Genomic DNA, 26,170 nt, shown 5'->3' with positions numbered 1-26,170 from the left:
ACTAATACAAATTAGTCTGCACATCCAGTCTGAGCACACAACACAAACAGCATGGGGGTAAGAAGCGCTGTCACTGGTTCAACTTTGAGCTCTTTCTGCAAGTGTCTCCCACAATAAAAAAAAAACACACAGACACACACACACAAACATAATAGTATTATTAGAGGCTGCAAAGGATTAAATAATCTGTCGGGGAACGTGTCAAAACACGCCTGCATCAGTGTGGGTGCACAGATGAACCTCAGCGAGACAGAAGATGTCATGTAAAAAAAGGAAAATGAGGGTGGTGTACATTAGATGCCGTGCAAAACCAACAAGCTGTTAAATGAGTAGTAACAGTGACAAAAAATGAAATCAATCTCATGTCTAAACAAAACAAAGAATTCACAAAGAAGCAAATAGTTTTTAATGTATCAATTATTGCTGCTTTAATTTTATATTTTGAATGAATAGAGGCCAGGGGAGGCTTTTGACTTCAGGAACAAAGAAATAGTTTTCTGTTCCATTTGCATTTGTAGGTCGTTTTGTGGGTTCCAAAATACATCACAGACTATAGATATATAGACTACGCCAACACGTGCTAGTAAAAGAAAATATTATGTTTAAAAAAAGAAACAATATGGAAAGTCTAGACATCAGAAATTGTCACAACAAGCACAATGTGTCATCATTTTGGTTTCACTTCTTCTGTGAAATATATATGTTTGTTTGTTAGTGACACCTTTTTTTTTTTTATCCCTGCACAACTGTTGCACAAATATACAACCTTCACTTCTATACAGAGTTCAGGGTCAATGTAGGTTATTAATGTTCCCTACGAAGACATCTGGGGACCATGAAAAATTGCTTAATCAGTTGTTACGAGGTAAGCACAGATAGACTAAATATTCCATAATCGACATATCCGCCAAATCAAATTAGTTTCATGTTTTCCATTAGCCTCTCATACAGCGAGTGTGGCTTTCAATTACTGGTGAAATAAGGCGATTTCTACATTTCTCATATGTCCGCCGCTTCGGTGTGGGAGGAGGTAGAAAAGAGAGAAAGAAAGAACAAGGGGGGAGTAATGAACTGAGAGTCGGCTCCTAAGTGCTTAATTGTTTTATAATCACATGAAGTCGACAGAAATAGAAGCAGAGCGAGTGGTCTCCACCTCAGGTCTGCTAACAGGAAGGCCTAACGCCAGTTGGCCTCGACGGGTCTCTGCGTTGCCTTGGAGGAAGAGCATTAGGACGTTTTTGTTTTTTTCCCTCTTCAGTGTGGCTCCACTCACACCCCTCGCTCTCACCTCATAAGTCTCCGCTCTTGACACCCACCGTCACGGTGTGCGGTGTGCACTGTACACAATGCAACTCCCACGCAGATGCATGCCGCACACGCAGACACATGTGCATCCGCTCAGCTGCGGTGAGCACGCTTCGCTTGTGTCAAACGCAGCCTCTACGCTATGGGTTCGGGCCTCATCCTGAACCCTGACTCTACGGTCAGCTTCTGTTGTCAGCAGGTCGCTATGAGCCGTAATTGCGATCGAGCCACGCCAGGTCAGTCTTGTGTCACAGGAATCTGTATTAATGACTCAAACCCTCGCAGAGAGGACCCCTCACCGCCTTGTTTATCGCCCCCCTCCCTTTCTCGTTCTCTTCGCCTTTATCGAATTATAAAACCAATTAGTCATAGAACAATCAAAGAGCATCAGATACAGGGCCGTTCTTAAAGAAATGACTTTTCTGTCACTGCTCGCTGGACCCCGGTCATCACATGACTGAATAATTAAACTCTAATTTCTGCCTCGTGGATCGCAACAAATAAACAATTAATAGAGTTAGAAAGACAGGGGTGTTTGTGTGTGTGTGTGTGTGTGTGTGTGTGTATAAGAGAGAGAAAGAGATACTGAAGATGGCTTTGTGGCACAGATAGAGGACAGACTGAAGGGGTGAGAAAGGTTGTCACATCCTGCTGGGTTTTTCCTGAAGTAGGGGGGGAGGCAGTGAAGGGCATAGTACCACGGCCTTGTGGGGAGTTCTTGGGAGTGTTAAGGAAATGAAGGCAGGTGATGGGATGGTGTGACTCGCCTCAGTGTGCGAGAGGTGATGCTATATACTGAGATGAAGGGAGAGATGGAATATGAGCGTGTGGGGAGAAAACGGCTCTTAATATCGAGGCTTAGGGAGAAGTATTTTATAAGAGGTGCAGACTTAAGGATGTGGCTCTTTATCTACATATTTTTCTTTGCATATTTAATCCCTTGTCAAAGGATGCATCATCCATCCAGTCAAACAAAACAGTTGATAAGGCAGGGGTGTGTGTGTTTGTGTGTGTGTGCATGCGTGTGTATGTGTATGAGACACACAGAGAGAATACAGTATCTGTTGAAATTGTTTCATTGGAGTATGTGGGTGGGTATTAACAACCTGATCTTAGCGGGATGCGCTTTCCTCTAAATCGCTCTCTTTTTCTTTCTCTGAACAAAGGATTCAGAAAAACCTACACAGATCGGATGAAGACAAGCATCGGAATGAAAGACAATGAGTGTTTTTTTTCCTTTCTTCTCAAGACATTAAAAAAAACATACGTTGAGACTAGTAATAGTGTAATTTGAATCAGGAAAACTTAAATATGTATGCTTTCTTCAATTATATTTGCTACGGTGGCATGAAGCACACTAAATAACAAGAACAGCAACACAAAAATTCTACCATAGGAGGGATGTCATTTTGTAAAAGCGTGACAAAACCAACATGACGGACTTTGGGTATTTTATCTCCCGGGGAGGACACGCCAACCCATTCGACGAACGGGGCTGATTGTGAAGACCCAAAGACAATGTGACGCTTTTATCACTAAGCCAAGGAATCTGGATCAACAGTATGCAAAGCATATGCCAGAATAAATGCAGTCCAACATGCTGGGACAACATAAACCCCCCACTCTCCCCTCTCTTTTTCTGCTTTTATAAAGAACTTTCCAGATAATGACAAAATGAGCTGTAACTCCTGAATCACACACTAAGCATGCACCCAGGGTGGTATGTCTGTTACTGTCAAGGGGGGGGGGGCTTTCTTACATTTTTGAGCCCTGGAATGCAGCAGTCCTTATTAACACACCAGCCTTTTCTTTTTCCAAACTAGTTGCAACATGTCATCAAAAAACGCTGGGAATCATTGTTATCTTTCTCCGCTATTAGCAATCATAACAGAGCTATTTCATACAGGCGAGGGATGGGGGGGGGTGGAGGGATGGAGGGGTGGAATCCCCAAAGAGCCACACATTAAAAAACGAGACAGGCCTCTTATTTACTGGCGACAGTCTAATAAATACATTTGCTGGCAGCTAAACAGGTATTTACTCTGCTCCCTACCACAGGTATAATTTCACTGTTTGCTGAGCTGTTATTTTGCTACAGTGATAATTATCGAGGTGGTAAAGAAAGACGATTAATGGTTTTAGCCGAGATATCAGTCTCAGCAAAGTGAGGCACAGCCCAGCTCTAAACTCCCAGCAAATACTCAACAGTAGGGGTTTTAATAATCTGCATCTTTTGCTGCAGGAATTCAAAGCACAAGCCCAACACAAAGCTAAGACGGTGGAACTACTGCAAGCATACAGAGGTTTGTTATTGTGTGTATGGGGACAACAACTTTCTCTGGGCATTTTTATTTTCCTGAAAGCGATAAAGCTGATTATTCAGAGCATAATTCAGTTTTAAAGCAAAGTGTTGAAGCATTCTTTATATCATTTCAGAACAGACAAGACAGCAAAAACAACAACAAAAAAAATCACAACCTGTGCTCTCCTGTGTGCAGACTAATTGGTCTCTCAGGGTCACAGGGCAAACTTCACCGTCTACTTTCGCTCTTGTCTGACAACCTGCTCTTCAGCGTCTGTTAACCTGACAATGAGCGAGAGCGCGGCACGCCAACGTGCAGTCGCTCCTTTGTACTTAACTAATCTGGTCTACATTGGAGGAGAAGAACTGGTCGTCCCTCCGGTCCTAGACTTTTCGTGGAGTGTAATCACCGGCAACCTGGAGTGACAATTAAAAGAGCTGTGATGCAAAAGTGTCACTGGGATTTAAAAGGGAAAGACACCAAGAGATACCTGACTGGTGGAGAACATTACAAGCTTATTTCCTGCTATTACACTACTACAGTACAGTAAATGCAGCGTGCACTAGTTTCGATTAGTTGTAATGAAAACACTAAACTATCAAGGGGAAAAAAAAAACCTGAGCGTAACAAGGTTAAAACTGTTAGTTAGAAGCAGAAAGGTAGAAAGGTGGAAACACTTAGGTGTTTTCCCAGGTCTCCTCCTAATTGTAAATCACAGTAGGGTTATTGTAAGAACTGTGAACACGACAGAGCACATTCAAAGGAATTAATTACACACTAATAAGCCACGACAGATGTTTAGGCTTTACTGCAGGATCTGTGTGACCTGGCAGTCATATGCTGCGTTGTCGTCCTCGCACTCTTGATTCTTATCATTCCTGCCAAACAAGTTTATACAGAGAAATTTTGCCAGACAGACTGGCATACTGCTGTGGATGTGCACATGAGCCTTTTGTGCCACTTTCACAACCACTGATAAAACTGATAAAAAAAAGTGGTTGTAATGAAGGTTCAGAGCTGAGGAGTAAAACCGAGAAGTTTTGTCTCAACGCTCTCAAGCTGCCGTTGAGGCTTTTCGCCTTGTCTGAGGACTTTTACAAGAAGTGACACATGGCAGCATGAGACAGGAAAAGGGCTGTGTGTCATTGCTGTCAAATACACTGACCAGATAAGCCACAGCACCTTGAACTGCCACAGATCTGCAAAGATAAAAGGCACCGTACTGTGCCATAACCTGTTTTTTTTCCCATGCCGAGGTGCCATGCTTGACCTCATAATCGCATGTGAGCAAGCAAAGCGCACAACCTGACAACAGCAGCGAGATAATAAACAATCAGTGACACTGAGGACTGAAGCTTATTCCAGGATAATCGGCCTTTAATTACCTGATCAAGTTTCTGATTTAATGCAAACTTGTTCACCAGATTTTATTTCAATTTGCTCTGCACTTTATCATCATTTTCACAGCACATCAGTGCTAAATGACCAAATCTAATCTTTAGGACAGGTTCGACCTACAAACACTGGTCTTATCTTACATGAGTGTATTTGTGCTGATATCTATATATATATATATATATCTAAATGAATATCAGAGTGAAAGCCACTCGCCATGCTGCTGTGTGAAATGTCAGCTATTCTCTAAAGGAGCGGAGAGTGAAACCTTTAAAAACCTGTAAACCACAGAGCCATCAGTGCCCACGCACTTTTAAGATGGCAATACATCTTCTCATAACTGAGCTCTGTGTCTCTATCTCTCTCAAGCACACACACACACAGATCTGGTTGCACCTGAAATTACTTTATCAGCACTGTGACAAAAGCCACAAGGCAGACCAAACAGCATTACTACACCATCTCTGTATCGTCACATCTATCTGACTGCCTCACACCAAGTCAGGCAGAAAAGAAAGTAATAAACTCATTAACTGTTTGTTTCCCTGTGAGTCTGTCACACCTTTTTCTGTATCTTGTTGTTGTTGGATTAGTCAGTGTATTTCTTGCAGTCACACAAAGTGTTTCATGCCACAGCAATAAAAGTGTTGAAGCAAGCTGACACATAATTAAATAGTAAGTATATGGAGAGAATAAATGAAGTGGCTCTAATGGTCTAATAAAAAGTAGTAAAAGTAGATGGGCAGTTGGGCTGCAATAGCTTCAGCATTTCTGATAGACATGTCAGCGGTTCGATAACTGTGGTTTGTCAACACACACTTCATTATACTGAGAAAAAAGAAAGCAAAGGCCTGTTTTAAATGACAAACCAAGTCTTTAAAGAAAGATGCAAAATAATTTCTAGAGAGAAATTGTATAACTCTAATAAAGTAACTTTATTCACCCCCCACCCAAAAAAAATCCCTGGTTCCTAAAATCATCAGGTCAGGAGCAGCGGTGGCAGCATCACTTCTTGCTCCTCTGCTGCGCGCTGAATAAGTTGTTAAATAATTAGAGGAGATGGATGTACTTAACCCCGCGAATATCACGAGTGCTTTGCTTATTCGTGCAGAAATGACACAGGCCTGTTTCTGCACATTTAAAATTAGACGGCAAAAAAAGTTATGAATGCGTGCATTTATATTTACCATTAAGCATGACATTGGTAATCTGTATTTTTTTTCTTTATGAAATATTAAATCCGAGCAGCCACTTTTGGTCTATGTGGGTTTTAAGTGATTTGGAAGATAGGTCTATAAACTGCTTTTAATTCATTTAGTCGCGAGTAATTTCTCCTTCTTATTCCAAGGAGAGGCACCTTCTGTTTATAAGTCGTGCAATAAAAAAATGTGATTTAAAACAAACGCAGAGACGCTAAAAAGAAGAGACATGTGACAGAATGACAGCAGAGGAGATCACTGAGGGTGAACGGTGTTCACTAAAGAACCGTACCTTTAAAGTCAGCAGTCGCCCGACCTCTTGTTTTCCATCAAAAGTTGAGCAACCTCTTGTTACTGCTCCACGACGAGAGATCCAAAAATAGGCAACTGCTCTGTGGGAGGAAAAACTGTTTTAAAAAGTCAAAAGTCCTACGGGTGAGGAGGGGGGAAGTCGTCTAGTAGAAACCGCACTGGCGGAGGTTGAAGTTGGGGAGCGCACACGGCGGATGGAGCGCAGAAATGTGAGCAACCGTGCGCTGCGGGCAGCGGGGGTGAAGTAGAGGAGAGGAGAGTAGCGGCATGTGAGGAGGGCTGCTTTGAGAGGGTGGCAGGTAAACGAACCGCCCCTCCCCGTTTCTGATGCTCAAATCGATGATTTGCCAGCTGTGGCGCAGCTTGTCTCATTGCCCCACTTTGGTTTTTACAGCCGCTTCTCTCCGACGCGCTGATCTCCGGGGACAGAGAGAGAGAGAGAGAGAGAGGGAGAGGGAGAGAGAGAGGGGAAGAGAGAGAGAGAGAGAGAGAGAAGTCACTGCCAGGAGAGCTCTCACACTCATTCATTTTCATATTTACACGCCACATGTTTGCATGTCAAGAAGAAGAAGGGGGAAAAAGTCTGGTAAATAGTCGATTGCGCGCAGCGGCGTGCGTTTTGCTCCGTATAGAGTCAAAGCCTGTTGTTTTAACAGCGGAGGGCAACCTGCCAGCTCTGCTCCCCGCACACCTGAGCGGAATATGAAACCATATAGCCCAGTATAGTCTGGTATACATCAGATGCTCTTACCGACATAAAAGAGCTGTTTATTAAAGCAGATGGTTTGATTTGTTTGAACGGCGAAGTTTGCAAAAAAAAAAATGAGGAAAAGTTTTCAAGAATAATTAAGTTTGAACAATGCTTGTTGAGAAAGAGGCTAATACTGCAGTCTGTTCTCTTGCTGTGTTTGCCGAAAGCTATTTTTTCAATTAATTTCGCCAATTTAAACAAGGCTTTTAGAGGAAAAAATAATTATTATTCTGACTATTCTGCAGTGAATATTTTTAATGCATCATTACTGAACCAGACTCACTTTTATTTTATCAGTCAAGCTGTTGCTTTTTTCTCCTTCAACTTAGTTTAACTCCGGCCATCACACACACACATACACACACACAGCCTCTCCATCACATTTAAGAATCCTACCGCGGGCCTATCCAAAAAATAAAAATACAAATCTACGCTTAAGGGATGCAAATTTGTCAAATTTACGTGGAGAGCAGAATAATTTGATTTTTTTTTTTTTCTTTTCTTGGACATCTTTAAGAACACAGCCTGAAGCAGAATCAGCCGAGGCACAGAGGACAGTGACAGATAACGGAGGGAAAGAGCTTTTATTTTCGCCCTCACAGTGTCTCAACGTATTTGTGCTATTTTAATTGATTTTCAGCTGTAACTACATTGACTGCTGTATGAAAAGTGCAGAATATATTTGTAGCTTTTTTCCTGCCAAAAGTCTGAAATTAGACGGGAAAAATCTCAAGTTTCAGAGAGTGGTAAATTAAATTAAAATAGTCTTAATGAAGAACATATTACAGTCAATGAAGAGAGTAAGAGATGCTTCTTCATGGTGATTCCTGTATTTATATCTCTACATGCTGTACATTAATGTTTCCTACAATAGATTTTCAAAGCAGGAAAAAAGAAGTAGCTTCTTGCATGAATGAACATTTCCCCCTCACTCATTCTGTTTGATTTTTATCATGTCTGTGTCCATCATGTGTGTGTGAGCAGCTCCTGCACATGTGGCTTCATGCTGTATGTGAGTGTGAGCGCGCAGTGTGTACAGTGTGTCTGCATCACAGATTGTGGTTTGCATGCACATTTTTGTATTTGTGTCGTGTGTGTTGTTGAACTTGAGTGCCCCATTTGCACACATTCATACATTTGTTGTGTGTATGCCTTTGTTTGCATGTGTGTGTGTGTGTGTGTGTGTGTGAAATGATTGACAGTTTGCATCTGCATACAGGCTAACTGCTCTGCACTAGCAGGTGTGCAGGAGCCCACAGGTAATGCAGCTGTTTACTTACAATATGAATGTGTTTCTCTAACCGGGTTTAGCATAAATAACACACTGATACATTTACATTTACACTTAATTTACACATCCCATTGAAAATAGAATTAGTGTGGAGTAAAAAAAAGAAGAAGAATAAGCCGAAACAAGACAACAGCAGGTGGGAGCTGAAGAAAAGATTTAGGTCTGAAAAATCCTGAAATTTATTTTCAGGTGTTTATTTATCAGAGAAGACACAGAAGAACCTGAGCCCTTATTGTAAGCTGATATGTACAAATACTTCTCAGAAAAGTTCATTTGTTGTGGTTTTGGGACTCCACAAAAGTTTCATTATGAAGCATCTGAGATCTGCATTTAAAAAAAGAGGAGAAAAAAATCACAATCTCCCTCACACATAACACACACACACACACACACAATCTCTGCATATGATTCACACCAGCTCTGCTCTCTCCTGGGAGACGGAATGGGAATTGAAAAGTTCCAGTAAAGAGATTCAAATTTGCTTTCTGCATAATTATAAATTCATGCTAAGTTAGGGATGTTTTCATCATTACGGACAACAGCTGGTGATTTCAATGCAGCCTGTGTTTTATCCAACAATTGGTGTTGCTGCCTGCGAAGCCCACATGTGCTGCAGTTATCACTTTGACCACAAGGGGGACCAGTGAGCCTCTTCTTAAAGAGGGTAGAGTGAGGAGGAAAATAAGATGAGGGCAGCTCATGATGACCCCTCTTTATGAGAAACTTTACACTTTGGGTTTCAGTATGTTGTGGCTGTGCCAGGATTTAAGATTCAACAGAGGCAAACCTTGACCCCTGCATTCAAACAGCGGTGTGCAGCGGTGACGTGTGAGAGCTGTGGATGAGCTCCAAAACGTTAATGCAAATTGTTAATGTGCATCTATGTTGTTGAAGCATAAAGAGGGCATGTGGAAAGCACACAAAAAAGGAGAACCAAATGTGTGTGAAGTGTAAACAAATCAAAGCAGACCTTGAGCTGAGACATTTCAGTCGTCTGCACTTTTTTCCCTCTCTGAAAACAATAAACAGCACTTGGAAAATTACAAGGGTTATACACCCCAGAATTAATCTTTCCAACCCATAACTAAATAGAGAGACACTGTTGCCTCTCCATCAAGTGGGTATATTTTAATTACAGGCTATTGACTACTGAAAGTAATTTGTCTCAGAAAGATGCCCAAGAGCTAAAAGACAGACGTCTCGTCTAAATCTGGAATGCTCAGCCACTTTTTTTGCTCTGGTTTTGTGGTTAGCCCTCACAACTTTCTTCAGTAGCTCTTTTATAATTGTTCACCTTTTAAAGATTAACAAGGATTCCTGAGAAGACTAACACTTGTCTACTGGCTTTATCCGGGGTAAGCACTGGATTTTCTGATTTTTTTTTTTCCTTCCTCTGCAGAAATTGAAATTGAAGAGTGGATTTCTCTGCCTCTTTGAATTTTGAAACAGAAGTACTCCACAAGCTCACCTCTCAAATGAAACACTATTAATCCTCATTTGAGCGCTGCTGAGGAGGACAGTGGAGATGAGAGCCAATCAGAATAAAAGCTGACCTACAGCGGCGCCTCCAAAGCGCACACGCCTCCAGCTGTTAATGGGATGCCAGTCAGCTGGGCGAAAGAAAACAGCCCAGAAGTGTAATTACTGTCTGGTGTGAACTCTCAGCTTAATGTCACTTAGTACATTACTGCGTGTGAGGAGCGTCAGCTGAACGCAGGTGGCAGCTGCCCAGATGTCAGAGGGCACTGTCCATGCGTGGAAAATTTTTCTTCAGGTAGACGGATTTATGTTTCTGCAACACACTCATAAGATATCACCTGTCAATCACATAGTGAAGGCGGTACTGTGAAATTTTCCTTTAACTTCCTGTTAATGAGACCATCCATGAAACCAACCTTCTTAAATCATCATCATCTCCGGATTTTTGTCCACAAACAAATCCTCTGATCAGGTGGATCAACAAGGATCATTTTTAAGCTCACCTGAGCCGAGAGTTTGGTGAAACCTTTGCTGCTTGTAAAATTGTGTCCTATGGTGTAAAATAAGACCTTATTGATCCCCAGGAGAGAAAATGAGTTGTTAGGGATCTTAAATTTGGTCATAGGTATTAAAAATAATTAACTGTTAATTTAAAATTAATTTGTGCCTTAATATAAAATTTGTCTTAACATAGTAATTTTAGTTCCAGTGCTAACCCACCCCAAAATTAATACATTTGTATTACTTGGGTCAGGATAGTGAATTTTCATTCACACCACCCATACTATTCTTCTTAAACTCATCTCAAGGTGAATGTTTTTAATTTCACTCATCTATCTTTTGAAACTGATGTGCATCTGTTTTATTAAATGTACCAATCCAAATGTCTTTCTGGTGTCACATTGGGAATATAGAGCTACAGTGAGCAGGGAAGATGAATGTATCAAAAAATAAAATACTTCTCATAGAGCCTGCTTGGAAACTGTTTGGTCTCCTGGATTTCTGATGTTACTCAGACTGATAAAGACAGTTTAACCGCCGCTGTTTCTCAGGACAGTGACGCTGTAACAGGGGTTACAGTCGGTGTAGACTGAATGGTTGAATGCTTCACAGTGGTGGAAAGTAGCTACGTACATTTACTAAAGTACAGTACAGGCACTTCTTTGAGTTTTTACATTTTATGCTACTTGATACTTGATGCCACAATAAATGTCAGAGAGATATATGGTACTCTGTAGTGCATATTTATTCAACAGTTTTAGTTACATTAAAATAAGCTATTAAAATCCAAATATAAAATAATTTTTATAAAGATTAAACTGGTAGTTCCCTCCCTTTTTGGAGTGGTGACTACTTATATAAGATCAGCTTGTGGATGTGGCTCCTTGTCATGTTTCAGACGTCTCTGAATTGTAAGCAGTTCCATCAAAAAAAAATGTTCCTGTGTCTGTAAAATTCTCACATGGTTTCATTTTATTAACATTTTAAATTATTAAATATTTTACAAAAAAAAAATCAAAGATTAGAGAAAAGTTTAAAAAATGGAAACAGATATTTTTTTAAATATTTTTCCTCTGTCATTAATCATCTTACAACCACTCTGATTTATCTTTTGACCCCAGATTGGAGACCACTGAACTAAACTACCTAACTCTGTATAAAGCAGTTAAAACCTCAAGCCTCTGACTCAAGCAGCTACGACAGTAAAATTGTGCTGACACATCGTTCACAGCAAATTCTCACTTTTTCATTTTCAGTTCTAATACTTTAAGTAAATTTCATACAGTGTACAGTGTTTTTATGGTGTGGTATTGGTACTTTTACTCAAGTAAAATCACTGATGCTTCAGTAGCACTAATGTGCTTGAATTCCCAGTTAATTTTAAACAAACAGCTTTTGATACAGCTTCAAATATAAAATGGGCATTTTCTGTCTGCCAGAGGAGCAATCAGACAACAGGTCTTAAGGGCTTCTGGTAAATGGTCTTAAGAACTGGCAATATGTTGCAATAAAGCAGACATATCCTTATATGTTAATATCACAGGTTATTGACTTTAAGGGTGATGCCACCCGCCTTAAATGTTCTGCCATGGGGGGGAAGAGCATGTTCAAGATATTAAAAGTAAGCAGAACACTTCAACCTCTACACAGGAAAGTTCTTGTTAGACATTCTACTGACATCCATCCACGCTCCCATCTGTAACCTTCAATGTGTTTGTGTCAGGCTTGCAAACATGGTTGGATGCTGGGCATGTCAACCAGCACAGAGCCATGGGAGCCTCAGTGATACCAGGCCTCTGTGTTTGACATGCATCTCAATGCAGCGCCGCTGTCACAGTGAGACACCCTATCTCCTGGAGAGTTTATTAGCTGTGCTTAATTAAACAAATGTGATTAGACTGATCCAAACTCACACAACTGAATCCGCGGTAAGAAGTCAGCCATGAGAGGCGGCTGCAGAGAGAAAGTCACGCATGGCTTAGCTTTATTAATAGCGCCTATTACTCACTAACGCACACCTTGGCGAGCTGCGGAGTTAACGTATGAGTAATGTGTGCGGGCAGCGACATTTCAGGTCCACTTGTGAAGTTTGTCAATCACAGTTTAGTGCTGACTGTCAAGAGAAAATGAAGCTCTAGTAATTTGATTGTAATTGATCACTGTTAATTTAGTTCAAGATATGTGGGTGGGATTTAGCTATGGCTGTCAGTCGTAACCAGGTGGAAAGCAACAGGGAAATTTTCACTAACTTGCAAAAGATGAATCACTCACAGAGACAGAGAAAGATGAGAGAGAAACTAAAGCAACCGCGTGTTCTAATATTTTAGGGGGATTTTAACTCTGAGTCATTTCAATTCACCATCAAGTGTAAACTCTTTCTGTCAAAAAAATATAACTTGCTACTCAGAAGTACTTTGGTTGAGGAAAGAAGTTGCAGAGCGATGCAGAAACTCAGTTAAAGTTTGAACTTTCTCTGCCCTCTGCATCTCCTGAATTTGATTGTGCACTCATTACTCAATCACAGACAACCTAGACATCCAGGGCAGTTCTATTTAAAACAATGGTCTCTCTATGTCTGAGTGAACTGAGGGGATCTGATGAGCCACCACAGGTAATACAGCTACAATGTTATTGGGTCAATGCAAATTCAAACTAATGAGGCCTTCAATAGTTTCTTAAAAAGTTCAGGCAACAGTTCACCAAGTTTGGTTCATTTAAATGATCCATTCAAACCTGTTCTGTTATTGTCCTCTATATAAACAGTCTCTGTGGACCTGTGGGTATTCAGTCAGCATCAGGGGCAGTCAACCCCAACCACAGCTACATCTGAACAGTCTGCAAAACCTGCAGTGAAATTTGACTTTATTTTATTTTACTTTTTCATTTAATGCATTGGTTGCATGTCTTACTTCAAGGCCATACAGTCTGTATCCTAGAATACCTCTTGAAGTATAGGTTCAGAGTTTTTCAAGTGCATCTGAAAACGATATGCTCATATGTACATTGAAAGGGTTATTAGTCGTTGCTGAAGAGATCACTTTCGAAATTAGTTTCAGTGTGATACGGGGACAAAATCCAGAGCCCTCATTCTACGTCAAAATACATTCTGAACTTCAGGTATGAGGCGACAGCAGTTTGGGTTAGGCAAATTAAGAGGGTATTTTCACAGCCGGGGGGGAAACAAAAGAAAGAGGAAACAAAAAAAAATTAAATATAAGAGCTAACTGAATTCACTAACCTTGAAGAAACAAAAACAGGTAAAAAAAAATAAAGAAAAAAGAAAAATAACAGACCTCGAGCAACATCAGCGTTGACATTTTATTATCCGGTCTGTACAAATAGTTCACTTAAACTCCCATATTAGTCATGTCATATTGCTCACCATTTCCTCTGTCTTCCGCTAACAACCTGCTCTAGTGACAAGATTAGAGAGTAGGTGGATAGCAACCTATAGCACACAGTTCAGGTCATGAGTAAACAGGAGGCAGCACTAACAGCTCACCGTGGAGAGAGATGTGACGGGGTAAACACTGTTTCAGAGGCTTTGCACCTGAGAAATCTGTGATGCAGATGTCTGGTAGTGAGCTGGCAGTGAAATCACTACAGTCAGTGATATTAATATCAGCCACGCGTATCAGCTTACAGTATTACTATATTGGGATAGTAGTATCCCAGTATTAAGCTATTTAACAACCTGTTGTCCTCTATGACCAACAAAGAAAGAAAGAAAGAAGATGATGGCATGACATTCTTAAATTTATTTTTCTGAGCTGATATGACAAACAATGGACATAGAATATAAATATTTAGATTATGATTAGCACAAACATCTAAAAACATGTAGTGGAGTTAGAAATCTTTAAGGTCCTCCAGTGCTTCCTGTCATTTCCTCGCAGAGTAAAGTGGATTAAGAGGAGACAGTGATGTCGGCATCAATAAAGATGCAAGAGTTAAGAAGGAGGGGTGGCAGATGTATTTACGCTACTTTGTTTTGTGGAAGAACCATGTCACGGTATCCCACGTAATTATATAGGGCAAACAGGCATGATATAACCATGGCAACATACATGTACGCAGGCACCAAGGCACACCTGTGTTGGAGAGAAAGGGGGAGTGTGTGTGTGTGAGAGAGAGAGAGTGTGTGTGTGTGTGTGTGTGTGTGTGTGTGGACTGAACTACTTTGCAAACACGGTTAAAGTTTAGGCTTCAATAGAGACGTCAAAACAGTGAAGCGCAGCATTAAGACTGATTCAATTAACTTTTTGTTCAAGTGAAAAATTCTTTAAAGGCACAACAGTGTTAAACGGCTGAGTGGAGAATGTTAAGCGCACAGACGTAGATGTTAGCTGTACATTATCTTTCACATTATACAAACTAATTTCTTCTAATGTATACTGACTAGATAATCATGGACATGAGAAACACATTCTGCTGTCATGTAGCTGTAATTAGAGTACGTCTGACAGGGATATAAGGTAACTGAAAATATTGTGTAAAAATAAATCTTTACTTTAATTTTATTTATTTTATAGAACAACATTTCCTCCATATACGAAGGATTTAAATAGAAACGTCACATATTTCCCTCACACTAACTGCATCTGATTTAACTTTGGGAAAACTCTTCCTCCAGTTGTTTTCATTAACATGGAACACAGAGGCTGCTTGTGTCTATCTTTTAATGTGGCTATATCTGTACTGAACCATTTATCCAGGCCTGCAATTCCATTTTGTACTGGTGCATCCATCACATCACCATTAAGAATTGGAATGCCTTTAAGCCTCTTATGCACATTTCCCTTTTAGCCACCATGACTTTTTTGATACCACTGCAACCAGAGGAATCTCTAATTCTGCATAATTTTTTAGCAAAGCTTGGCTAACCTAATTGTGTTTTTAATGTCTGCTGCCGTACGAGTAAAGACACGGCAGGTTATGTGAGGTTAAGAATTTCCAGTAACGGTATTGTTGGGTGACTAAGTTATAATGGCACCTGTGCGTGAACTGAAAGTCCAATTTAACAAACGCTGTTTTAATTCTTAGTTACTGAAGCTGTGAACAGAGCGAGTAATGACACTGAGTTCCACTGGATGTGATTGGATGAAGTGGAGCAAATGCCTAAGATGTAACCACTAGACCAATTACCAGATTAAAAACAACAATGTAAGTCAATACATAAGAGCATTAGTGGTGTGTTCAACATGTGTGATCCTGAATGTTTGAATTTATTTATCAGTTCACCCAAATTACACCAACTATCGAACTCTGAGATTTTTGCTGTAACAATAGAGGTGAATGGAAAATGTAGTTGAATTAAGTTTTTACAGCAGCATCTTCCAGAAACAGGGCCCTGGTTGCTCTGGTAAATCCACAGACCTCATTCAACAGTTTTCATTTATACTACGGTGTGTGATTGATAAGTTTGTAGCCTAAGGTAGAAGGAGATGAGTTAAACAGCTCTTATTACAGGCATGTGCAGTTCAACTCTTGGTGACGTCATCATCACTGTCAAAATGGCGACCACTGAGCAGTTTCTTCAACTTGGGGAAGAGGTAGTAGTCTAAGGGGTCAGCGTTGGATGAGTTCAAATCCACATTCAGTGGACTGCACAAAGGCAGTCATTTGTTTTCTCAGACAGTGCTGACTTGCAATATTCAATCACCCAAAACAGAAATACTACAAAAGTTAATCACTCAAAGACTTGAACTGCATGTGCACGTAACAAGAGCTTTTTAACCAGTCTCCATATACCACATCCATATAGGCCACAAACTTAGAAATCATACTTTTTACAGAAGAAATAGGAAGCAGAAATATCAGACATATTTCTCAAAACTTGGACACAAAAAACCCCCCAAACGGTTAGATACCACAAGAGAAGGATTTTAGTGCTGCAGTTTCTTAAAGCTGGGATACTCACAAGAGACAAATTAAAACGAGAGAGGATAAAATATAAGTAGTTTTGGTCTACCTCCAAAAAATGCTTAATTCTTCATTTCCTATAATGCAAGTAAATGGTGTCTTTCATTAGACCCTTTCTGCCTGGTATGTGCCAATGTTTTTCACACATCCCCTCTATTCTTATTTTCTGTAAGTTTCAGTTCCAGTAAGCGATAACCCTGATGACATCATTGGGGTTATTTTCTCAGACTTTAGGAAACTCCTTTATATTCATCATATATATAAGTATTTTCACGTGGTGGGTAGTCCCGACCGTGACAATTTCAAATATCAGTCATTTCAAATAGAAGTCATCAGAAAAAGTCTTGACTAGTCGGTTGTTTTCCTTTACTGCACATGGAAGCACTGCTTCATTTTTAAGTGTGCATGGAAGTGTCACCGGATCATCCATCAATCCAGAGACATCTCCATACGCTGCGATGCATCACTTCATTTCTAACAATCGCTCATACAGTAAACCTCTAATCCAGCTCGCACTCTCAAGTTGTCTTTGACAGCAGCTTAGCCACCCTGCCATCCAGCGTAACACAGCGGGTGTGGAGAAGCCCTCGGGGGTGAGATATCCTCCGCCCCCCCCTTCCACCGCCTCTCCGGTTGCCCCCGGTGACAGTGACAGAAGTCTGTAATTGCCACCTCGTCAGACGGCTTCATTAAGACGAGCATTGTCTGCACAGCTGAACGACGGTGGATGGGGAAGAGAGGAGCGCGAGCCGAGGAGAGGAGAGAGCCCACAATGCAATTACTGCATCGCTGTGACAGGTGGGGCCTCCAATCCTCTGCGTCGGTGGGGCCCTGATACATGTTGGGGAGCCACTGCAGGCTCGCATCATTTTTCACCCCCCCTGTCATTAGTTGGTAATGATTGGATTATTTTGCAGATGAATCGCAGTATATGTCTTGCTCACAAACATTTCCTGGACATATTAATCAAAACCATCAAGGCAGAGCAGTCAGAGCGAATTAAAAAAACAACACGTCTAGATTAAAAATTACTGTAATCCTTCATCAGTGTGCTTTTAACCCATTGATTGGGGGGGGTGTTGTGGTGTGTCATCTTTAATGAATGTCTTTGACATTGTAACAGTCTTTATGAATTATAAAAGCCACATTACTGACAATATCTAAGGTTCATAACACTTATGGAGTAGAGGAATTAATATAGTAATAAAGCCACAAACAAAGAATGTTTTCAGTCTTTTTGCAGCACCAGGAATTCTGTTTCTATTTTTTTCCAATAAGCAGCATATTGGATGCTGGGCACACTATCACACAAGAGACTGGAGTTTGCATCGAGAGTCCTGTCTGTGTTAAGGTTTAGGTAACAAAAGAACTTTGGCAGAGGTTAGTGAAAGGCCGTCGATTTGGTTCAACATTAACACAAACAACCACTCACACTCACATTCACACCTACGGACAGTTTAGAGTCACCAGTTAACCTAACATACATGTCTTTTTTGCGTTGATTAAAATTGGAATCACAATCATAAAGTACTAAACGAAGCTTCAAAGAGTTTTATAACATTATTCAGGAACAGTGGCATTATGTGCTTCTTTACAGTTGACCAAAAAGTAGCCTATTTAGGCCATCGGTTGTTTATGTCAGTAACACGATCCTCACCTTGTCAAAACCAGGCTGTGGTATAACTGTGAAGATGGGGTGTAGCATGTTGCACTTTCATGACAAACACTAAAGTTTGTTTCCTGTTACAGACTAGAGCCATTAAAACATCTCTAAACAATTATCTTTCTTAGATACTGTAGAAACAAATAATTAAAATCATGTAACTGAACATAATCCAGGGTTTTTCAGATTGAGTATCAGTGTTTTCTTGCATGGTATATGTGAGGTTGATATAGTAGATTATATGTGGATTTTATATAATTCTATTGAAAAAAACAATTAACAATATCTACTAAAAGATGCTGAGACATAATCGAGCCATGAAATACAATCTAAACAGCTTTCCTTGGAACTATTTTCAATATAACTCCAGTCCTTTGAGCACCAACAACCAAGTTCTACTCACATCCAGTACCACTGGACTGAGGTGACAGCAGAAATCTCTGAGACAAAAAACTAAAATATCTGCTTGGCTACAAGCCACTAGGTACAAGTGAGGAAATACTTTTATATTTTACATTGAGAGATTCTTTGTTGCCTTTTTTCTGGTGCTTTTTTTTTTTCCAAAATACTAATGTTTTAGAGCTAAATTCACTATCATTTCCATGAAGAATACCTTCTTATTTCTGCTATGCTACACCGGCTGATGTGTGGAAGCAGCAGCCTGACTCGCTCTCATTCAGTCCACCCCCAGTGAAACACATTCCTTTCATCCATCGAAATTCCACATGATTGAAATTGCCCTCGGTGGAAACATATCATAGCCATCCACGACTCTTGGACCGCTCCCATTGGGCGGTTCGGCCCATGCCAAGCGTCTGGGTTGGCCGAGAGCCTCCAGGGAGGCCGGGGCTTATGTCTCCATGGGCCAGTAAGCCTAGAGGCCCCATAGCCCTGGGAAATGTAGCAAATCAGGGGTGCACCTTGGCACTGGTGCCCCCCTCCTCCTCCCCTTAGCCCTAGGACTGTCATAGCTAAAAGAAGTCTAATGGTGGCCAACTGTGCAGCGAATGGGTCTGGGGTGTTGGGGAAGCGTGTCTGTAGGTTCATCTGGATTGGCGTCGATAAGGAAGTGCGCTCTTCGTCCTCTGCCTATCACTGCCATGCACAGGGTGGGAGCTGAGTGTGACACGTTTATGTTTCTGTGTGTCTGTGTGTTTGTGTGTCTGTGTGCAGCGGTGGCACAATGATGAGAGACTGGCAGACCATCTCCAGAATGCCAGCAGTGACTGATGCCACACCAGACATTCCTTTCAGAGGAAACGGCGGCGTGGTCAGCACCATGCCAGCACCCACAGGCCCTTAGGACACCAACCCCCCACCCCCACCTCAATCCTTTAAGCAAAGACCACGGCAGTGATGGCACGAGCTTCCAACGGATGTGTGCAACTGTGCAGACGGGAAAACAAACAATGAGGGAAGATGTGTTTGGTCTCAACTTTTCTGATTTTTTTTATTCTGTGTAGTTTTAGCAGTGCTGTACTTTTGTTTTTCGTTTGACTTTGTCATCTACTGGATCAAACGCATTATACCTATTGTACAATACAAGCCTTTACTGATTATAGGAATACTTCAAGTTCACGTGAAACTTCCATCACTAAATTTTTGTGCACTAAATAAATGGTCTCATCAATATGTTGTGTTCAAAGAAATTTGCGATAATACGACTCTCTTTGGTGTTGCCGTTATTCCCAGCCTGCCTCATCTGCTGCTATTTTAGTTGGGGTGGGCAAATGTTAGAATCTTTAGAGCTTTTACAATTTGATTTACTAACTGAGTTTCCTCAGTGATTGCAACCAAAATTAGGGAGTTCCACCTTCCTAAATATTTGATTATCTCATGCTCTGATATACTGACACACCCTCACTTGTTGGCTTTTAACTGAATCTAAGTTGGTGTTTTGAGTTTTACTGTGGATGTGTTGAATTAGTGCATATTTGTTTTCTGCTTCATGTATTTGTAAAGTGTAATACAAATACAATTGACTTGTGTGGAAGGATAACCCCCAGGTTATGTTCAATAACAATGTCTTTTCTGTCTTTCTGTCTTTCTGTCTTTCTACAGTATCTGCAGCATTTGTGGTATGATTAAGCTCAGGTATTATGATGAATAAAAATGGAAACATTAATCACAGGTCAGTGACAGGAAACTCTTGACTCCTGCATCAAAGTCTGATTCACTCAACGCCCATTCACCGCCCTAATCTCCACGCTGTTTATTTTCTGTCTCACTACATTAAGTGCACAGTACCTCCATGCACAGTGAATGTGGCAGTGGATGTAAACTGTGAGGTGCAGAATGGTCAAATATAGATGTAATCACTAGAGGGACGGGGCTGGTGGAATCAGACGTAATGACAGAATTAGAACCATCTACAACATGTGTGAAAGCAAGAAAAACTGCCAAAAACTGTACTGTATGACTCTATAATAACTTCATCCACTACTCCAACTTTTCTTTTTTTTTCTTCATGCAAAATAAAGAGAGGATCTTTGCTTTTTTATTGATGTTCTTTTAAAAATCACAAGCAAGAATTTGTGCACCCATAAACTTTGGGCTTGTGTGATGCCAGACCTCTAACTGCACCGCACCTGTTGTTCAGTGCCATCCTCTGTTGTCGTTCAAAATGTGCTTCTTTGCGATTTTTATGATTTCGGGGGAGATTGATTGATGTATGTGGGGTTTCTAGTCTTTGTTTCTGTTCCTGGTTTTTAGAGTTTCACTAAAAACAGTCAAAGTGGGAGCAGTGCATCTAGGAAATAATCTGGATGTGATGTCTTGCTGTCTTTGTGTGGCTGAATAGCCAAAGTGATAAGAAATCCAGAGAGCACAGCTTTTTTAAAAAACAGTTTTAGGGTAGATTCTCCCTTTCATGTATTTGCTGGAAAAGTAAATTTCCGCTTTAAAAAAAATCCACATAGCAAAAGATATCATGAGCCACCTTGCACTTCTGCTGTCAAACAAGCCTCTCCATCTCGTGTCTCAGATTATTTCAGAGGTTAGAGGGGTATTCAATCGCCAGAGCCCCACATGCTCCACCAGGGCTTAAGTGATGACACAGAATGATTATAGCAGCAGTTAAATACCTGGTCTAATGAGCCAATTAGCCCTATTGACATCCATGGCTGTCTCAGAGGTGGAGTGAGTACCACGTACATGCTCCTTAATCAGAACCGATAACACCATTTAGCCTTCAAACGCTAATCCTGACTCCAGGGCTCTCTCTGGAATCCACTGTGATTTCTCTGTACTCACGCTGAGAAACTTCACGCCTGATTCATTTTCAATTCCACTCTTCCTGCACAGTTGTAACTTTGCTGTGGTTTCACATCCATTATGACTGGTGAGTTTTGATATGATTTTTTTTTTTTGCACAGGATGTTTCCTAGCTCAATATCTTTTGAAACGATTTCTGCAGAGAGGATCCCTTTTGCGCCTTTTGCTCTAACAGTGTTCACATAGATATTTAAACCACAATAAACAGGCTTTTTATATTAATTAAAATGTTTTCAAGTAAAAACAGACAATGGAAAACCTTTATTCTCGGTTGATTTCCGTTTGATGGTCTACAAAAAACGAAACTGAAAAAGTGGTGACAAGTGCTTCAGGTAAATTTGGGGCATTTCATTAAAAACACATGCCACAACAAAGAGACTGAAAGACAAAGTTTTAGCCACGGGCACTTGTTGAGTCACAGTGGTGTGAATGTTTTGATCTTATTCATGTTACTGTAAAAATTATACATCCTCAGTCTTTCACCACCGTGAGAATATCTCAACTTGCGCATACGAAACTGTTTTCTTTTCTCGGTGTCGCATTGTTGATCAGGTTAATTTAAAAAATGTGAGAATAGAAAATCTGTTTGACCATAGGCAGAAAAAAAAATCCTGCACTGCCTTCTGGGTCTCTTACAAAAGTTTACCCAAAGAGATTTAAATGTCATATTCAAGGAAACGTGCTGGTTTTATATCTTGCAAAGACAGGATGCACCGACTGGGTACACTTCAGTTTGATATGGAATAAACGGAGCATCTTCTTCTGTGTCTTTGTGGTTGAAGGGAAGTGAGAAAAGAAGAACAACTGAGGTGAAACTTGCTGCCTATCTGTTCATCTCCACTTCTGAGTAACATACATCAAGGTCAGTTACACAAGCACACAAGCTCTAATGTCCTTTCACACGTGGGCAGACAAGCACACGCACACAAAAGAAGTAACAAGTACATTTGCTCACACCTGAATTTAGGGCATTTACATTTGCCACATGTGGTATAGACACACACGTCTGTGTATGCCTATCTTTGTGGGGACCTGTAATTGACATAATGCATTCCCCAGCTCCTTGCCCTTACCTTAACCATCACAAGTAAATGCTTAACCCTAACCCTAACCCCAAAATCAAGTCTTGGCAGTGGTTTAAACTTGTGCGGTCCAGCATTCACACCACACAAATACAGTAAAAGAAGCCTACACACATCCACGAATACACACACAAACACACAACAGTCACAATTCCTACTACTTCCAGATGAAACACATTTCATTCACATCTAAATTTAACACTTTTAACACACTTGCACTAGCACACACACGCATAATTTTAACTACCTCTAAATGAAACCTCACCGTCACACACCTACATGCTCAGGCACACACACAGACTCACAAACACAGAGGCACATGCCAAGCCCACAACAAACACGACCTTTAAATCATCCTACACTTTCTCTTTGTATCTCTGTCTCTATCGTTCTGTCTCTCAGACAAACACACTCACCCTTGTACTTCTTGACTTGTGAGAACTTTATGGATATAATGCATTTCTTAGCCTCAAACCTAAGCCTAACCTCTACTTTCCAAGAATGTTTCCAATCCTCACTCTCCAAAAAATGTGTTTCAAAAATGTGTGTCCTTTATCAAAATGTTCTGACTGTCCAAGGATGCCCACACTATTCCAACATTCTTTCCAATATTAAAGGTCTTTTTTTTTTTCAAAAATGTTCTCACTTTACAAAAATGTCCGCACTTTCTAGAAATTTCCATATTGTCAAAGAATGTTCACACTTTCCAATATTCTCATTTTTAAAGAGAAAAAGGTCCTTACTTTCAAAAATGTCTACACTTTCAGAAACTGTCCTCAATTTTAAAGATGTTCTCATTTTCTGAAAAGATCCCCACTTGTCAAAAAGCTACTCACTTTACAGAAATGTCCTCAGTTTCTAAAACTCACTCCCAAAGCCTAAAATTCAGGCTGGTCCTCAGAAAGGTAGAAGTATAGGAACATACACACGCATACACACACACACACACACACACACACACACACACTAGACTGAACATACAGAGATGTTCTAAAAATCACGTTGAGTCTCTCTGGTCCTGATCAGTTCATCAGTAAATCTGGTGTCCAGATGGTGAAGGAGGGAGACATCAGACTGTCGTCCCTAAAGAAACAGATCCACAGAGCCGAATAGTCGGCGTGAATCTCTCATCCACCATCGTCCCTGAGGACCAACAGGAGTGTCTACGGGGCCACGTCTGCCTGCCTCTCCAAGTGGCCACAGGGGAGGGCCAATTAGCAGTTCCCATGGAGAGGCGCTGTGGCCTTAATAAGAGATGGAGGGAGAAGGAGAATCAATTAAACCTGCGCTGACCCTCAGAAACAACACAGGAGGATCCGTCGCCACACAACCTTTCAGAGGAGGCAGCAGTATGACGGCTGGTTTTAACTCGCGCCCCACTGAATTTGACAACATTTGCCTAAATTCAGAAGTCAGCCAGAAACAGCCAGCGTGGGGAAAAAAATATTCTGTGATGGAGACAAAACTGTGCCAGGAAATAGCTTATCATTTGAAACAGCACAACAGAAAGTAAAGGTGTGGAAGTAGAAGGGTTGGATGGACAAATACATTTAGCTTCAACTCAACAACTCAAAAAGCTGGTATTTTCTGTAATTTCCAAAGAATTTTATTAGAAAAAAACCCACTAATGTACGATGCTCTAAGACAGTATGTTCATATCACTCAGGTATTACAGGTGAGCTGTAGACCAGACCATTTAGGTTCTCATGGCGGTCCTCATAATGTCTGTGGAATAAATAGAAACACAGACTGTTATCTGCTCCAGACGTGACTACAAGAAGAGGTTTTTGTCTGTTAGAAAACAAAAATATTCGACAGAAGGAAGTTGACGTGTGAGAGAAAACTTGTAGATATGCAATGCATTGTGGGTAGCTTCCTCTCATTTATGTTTTGGGAGTTGGCAACAAAGACACGCAGGCAAAGCGGCGGAGGTACCTCAGGAGGGAGGAGAGGATAATGAAAAGTTTGATTATCTGAGTTGCACTCTGTTTTCGACAATAATTCATAGAAGAAATTAAATTCTGCATACAGTTCTCTTAATTCGACTTTAATTAAACAATACTCTATAAATGGTACTTTCAATGACCAAAGGTTCCCATGTAGCCTCGCTGAGGGTCCCCAGCCATTAAGACTGATATAAAGTTGGTCTCAGGGGGCCAGACTGGAGTCTGATTTGCAGGAATGACAGCTGATGACTTCAAAAAGTTAATTAACTTTTCAATTAGGACTGCATCTGACATTGCGGTTGTGTCTGCTGTAAAGCAACTAGACTGCTGTTCAGGGAGAAACAGACTTGTGTAATAGATTGATGCACTTCAGTGTCTTTGAGCACTTGAATAATGGTTTGTAACGTGAGCATGTGGCATTAGTGATTTTACTGTGTATTTGTTCTAGTTTTGTTATTAGATAGTATCAGTATGTTTACAGGGAATTTAGTTGGTCTTGCTCGGTTACATTTTACACTAGAAATGTTCAGGGTTTTGTGTGATATTTGTGTGAAAATATTGAATTATAGTAACTCTTACTGATGTAATTGAGTTGTGTATGTTTTATGCACACACTTCGTTCTGTTAGGATCTATACATATTTCTTTTGCTTCTGCTGTGTAAAAATTTGTGTAAAATTGGTCACACTAATGCAGTAATAAAGTTTATGCATTTATTATAAATCTATAAATGTTACTTGTCAAAAAATAAAACGGAATGGATAATTGATAACACAGTATAACATAGCTGCAATGAAAATTAATCATATATGACAACACGTGAACAAATCCATTAGTGTGTTCTGCAGCATGTATTATCTGTTTATGCTGTGAAACTGTTGTGTTCAAAACTCATGTTCAGCTCAAAGACTCAGTTTGACAAAGCATTCTTATTAACTCAAGATCCACTCAATAGATTTTCTGCAAAACCTTTCAGCCACTTCTCATGTATGGTGTTTCCTCACCATCGCAGAGTGAAGAAAAAGATTTTAGAAATAGGTAAATACTTGATTTATAAACATAATTTACGTAACTGATGGATGCTAATTTTTCCATATAATATATAAAGATATATTTTTAGATGATTACAATTTATATTATGTTGTGTCATTATTATTGTTGACAAAAACATTGGGAAACACTTAAGAAATGTCCCTATATCTGCTTACAGTGTGGTCTTGTGTGTTATGATCAATTCATTAATTGTCTGTGTACTCAAAGGGTTTAAGTGAAGTGTTGCCTTCAAAAATATTACTTCAGTTTTAATTAGTGACTTTTTGCTGTTGCTAAGGTAGGCTTGAACCCCAGAAATGCTGCTTCAACATTGGAAAAGTCCATATTATTTCTTCTTAAGAATTTGTCAAACGATGTTTTACCTGTGTCGAAATTACACATACACTACAAAACAAAAAAGAAAGTAAGTTTTGAATAACCTGCATAATCTCAATACTCCCCTTGTAGAAGAGGGACAGTCATTTGTGCATCTTTACTGATATTAGATCAAATATCCACACCATTTACTTACAGCCTTCCTCCTCTTGAATGCAATGTTTTCAATTAGCGCGTGATTCCTCAATTTTCAGCTAATATTAAGGCGTGTGCCAGGCTCTAATTGAAGTGGCTGGGTGGCTGTGTGCACTGACGTGGGGACAATGTGCTAGCGTGGAGGTACTCATTAGCCCAACAGTGCCTTACACCTGGGGTTCGTTC

The 26,170-nt window shown here is 40.4% G+C and overlaps 1 protein-coding gene across 8 annotated transcripts in view; it reads right to left on the bottom strand.

Moving 5' to 3' along the window:
- The window catches only part of LOC108899555 (DNA-binding protein SATB1), an 85,417-nt gene that overhangs the window by 53,975 nt on the left and 5,272 nt on the right, over nucleotides 1–26,170 (bottom strand). For 7 of the 8 annotated variants that reach the window (XM_018700051.1, XM_018700057.1, XM_018700056.1 and 4 more), the window contains exon 1: nucleotides 6,495–6,931. The exons of the other annotated variant lie outside the window; for it this stretch is intronic. The gene's annotated coding sequence lies outside the window, so the exon portion shown is untranslated. Of the gene's footprint in view, nucleotides 1–6,494; nucleotides 6,932–26,170 lie in introns of those variants that run through there. 8 annotated transcript variants of the gene reach the window in all.

Source organism: Lates calcarifer, linkage group LG15, assembly GCF_001640805.2.
Source record: "Lates calcarifer isolate ASB-BC8 linkage group LG15, TLL_Latcal_v3, whole genome shotgun sequence".
NCBI lineage: Eukaryota > Metazoa > Chordata > Actinopteri > Centropomidae > Lates > Lates calcarifer.
Note: the sequence above shows the minus strand (reverse complement) of the source record. Positions and strands in the feature narration are given on the sequence as shown.